The following is a 2793-nucleotide window of genomic DNA, read 5'->3' on the forward strand; positions in this document are numbered from 1 at the left end:
AGCATTCCCTTGCGCTTCACAGCACCAGAAACGAATAAACACGAGTTGATAAGAATTTGCGATATGTGGTGCAATATGGTTAGGGACAAGGAAACCCGTCTTCCCTTGTGAGTGTGGTCGGTAAGATGATGAACACACAGCTGCAAGCTGCTACACAAAAACATAACATACACTCTACATTTAAGGCATCGAATATATTTTATATGAAACATATAGCTCACACGGTCTTCCCTCGTTTAAGTACCACAAAACAAATGGAAAACAAAGATGTAGCATACTGACAAAAATTGTAAATATGTGCTAATAACCGAAAAACAGCAAGTTATGTAATGATAGAAAAAGGGTTAAAATGTGTATTTGCATAACATAATATTTACATAAAATGCCCTTGTTTTAGGTCTGCTGTCCTTACACCACAGCAAAGAAAATAACCACTGAGTGAAGCAGCTACAGACACTTCCCATGGTTTCAATTTAATACGTGCTATTTTGGTACCCATTCTCACAAAGAAAGTTCTGTTGAATTATTAAAATTTCCGACCCTGCCAGGATTCGAACCTGGAATCTTCTGATCCGTAGTCAGACGCGTTATCCATTGCGCCACAGGGCCGCGACATTTCGAATCACTGGACTCATAGTTCTTATTCAGTCAGTAAAAATACGGCTTTCATGTTTCGTCTCTTCAATTTCACAGTTCAGTCTAATAGTCTTTATCTAAATATACACACTACTGAATAAGATTATCCGTGCCTCGCTTCAGCGAAGATGGATGGGCGTGATTACAGCCGTTTCGTGTACAGCTGTCGTGGCAACTTGCAACGTTATGTGCGGTAGATCTATTCGTTCTAATGGTGATACGACTGAAAAGCGTTAACGTCATAATAAATAATGCAATCATTACTGTATTTAGTTTGTGATCTTAAGAGTGACAGAGGAAGGAAAGCGTGCTGTAAAAATAGACTGTACTGTTGATAATTGAAACAAATTTCCTCGTGTAATGTAGAGTCTAATAAGTACATCATGTGCCTACGAAATATGGCATATCCCATAAAGAATGAATGATAGGCAGTATTGTTAAGCAGCCATTTGCCCCTTCTTTTAAAACACGTTTGACTGACACAGATAGCGACGCAAGGTGACACAGACATTACTTTAGCGGTGGCTAGTATTAAGCTTCATATAATGACATAAAATGTTATAGTTGATAGTTAATTATGTTATTTTTGTTTTATATTGGCTCCTCATAGTTGTAAGATTAAATATTTTTTTTATTTTTTGTATTTTCGTTAGGTTGTGATGTGTTCAACGGCACTTGGGTGCAATGAAATAAAAAAATGTTAATGACCCCCTTGCGTCAACAAGATTGCGGTTGCTCAAGGAGTCTATCAAGACGTTATTTCCCAGAAAAACGAAGCGCAAATCGGTCATAGCCTTTTTTTTTATTAACATCACCATCAAGTACAAAACAATTTTCCTTTTTGCAGAGAAATGAATTATCAGGGTAAAAATAATCGTCCACTGCAGGATCACTTGAGATACTCTGTGCTGCTTATAAAAGCTTGCTGTTCCAGTCAGACATGAACTGTGCCACAACGGCATGTTTTCCGCTAACAGCAGCCGATGGCATCTTTTGTAAAGAACATGAACATCTGCTACCTACTGCGGCAGCACTGCATCAGTATAAAAGGAACGGACTAGTAAGAGAAGGTCTGTTTCAATAAATGCAACAACTTACGTTGCTGATGGCTTCGTAGTGCGTTATGCGTGGAGGCTTGAAACACGCTACGTTAATTGCTCAATGGTCATGGTTTGAGCTGCTACAGTGGTGGAGTTTAGTACAAAGGTACGTGGTTATATGTGGAAAAAAATGTTTATTTACGTTTTTCCCATACGGTAAACAAAACAAAACACGTACACGTTTCACTATTATAGTTAGGACGTGTACTTAAAAACTGAAAATGGCAGCTTTCGGGTAGGAAAGGTCGAAGCTGGCATAAAGGTGGGTCCGCTAGATGACGTGCACAATGATTGTTGGTAACAGTTCGCTCCAATTACAGGTTGGAGGTGTGTCTCATAATGTCGTACGGCAGTTATTTGTGATAATGCAGCGTGGTCAGCCTCACTGGGTGAAGAGCAAGCAAGTACTACGGCGTACAAAGAAATCGACATGCCTAATCGCCAGTCTGAAAAGAAATTAGAGCGTTCCAGTTCTGTTATTGATAATTTTGTCAGGTTGGGTGCACGCTATGGCAAACATGACCGGACACGAAAACTCACCATCCGATACGCGTTTGATTATGCGCAAAGCAAAAGTCGACGGCTTGTTTCCTCCTCAAATCATTTCCAGACGCGATAGACATATCCTGGCTCAAGGCGCTAACCTGGCATTCAAGAAACGGCTCTGAAAGCCACCTTCAAACAATGCGCATATGGAGGCTCGGCCGAAGTTTGCGGAAGAACATATGTCATAGACCGCAGAATGGAACAAAGTAATTTTTAATGACGAAAAGTAGTTTAATTTGGATGACCCAGATGGTTTTCATGATTACTGGCATGGTCTCCGTACAGAAGAACACGTTCGGTGAATCTTTGGCGGTGACAGTGTTGTTATCTGGACAGCATTTTGCACTGAAGGCACGTACAACATAGCATGGCTGTACCCCAAAATTAAGTCCGATGATTATACGGAAGAGCTGGAAGCTGAATTGGTTTTTATGTATGAGGAATTTGACGATGATAATACACTATTCCAACGCGATAACGCTGGTATTCACAGATCTGCTAAGACAAAATC

At 40.1% G+C, this 2793-nt stretch overlaps 1 non-coding gene across 1 annotated transcript; it reads right to left on the reverse strand.

The window, feature by feature from the left end:
* Positions 1 to 536: 536 nt before the first annotated feature.
* On the reverse strand, positions 537 to 609 carry Trnar-acg (transfer RNA arginine (anticodon ACG)). The gene has a single exon. It is a non-coding gene; the product is annotated as a tRNA-Arg (tRNA).
* Between the last annotated feature and the right edge of the window lie 2184 nt (positions 610 to 2793).

The sequence above is a fragment of the Schistocerca serialis genome, chromosome 2 (assembly GCF_023864345.2).
Source record: "Schistocerca serialis cubense isolate TAMUIC-IGC-003099 chromosome 2, iqSchSeri2.2, whole genome shotgun sequence".
In the NCBI taxonomy this organism is placed as follows: Eukaryota; Metazoa; Arthropoda; class Insecta; order Orthoptera; family Acrididae; genus Schistocerca; species Schistocerca serialis.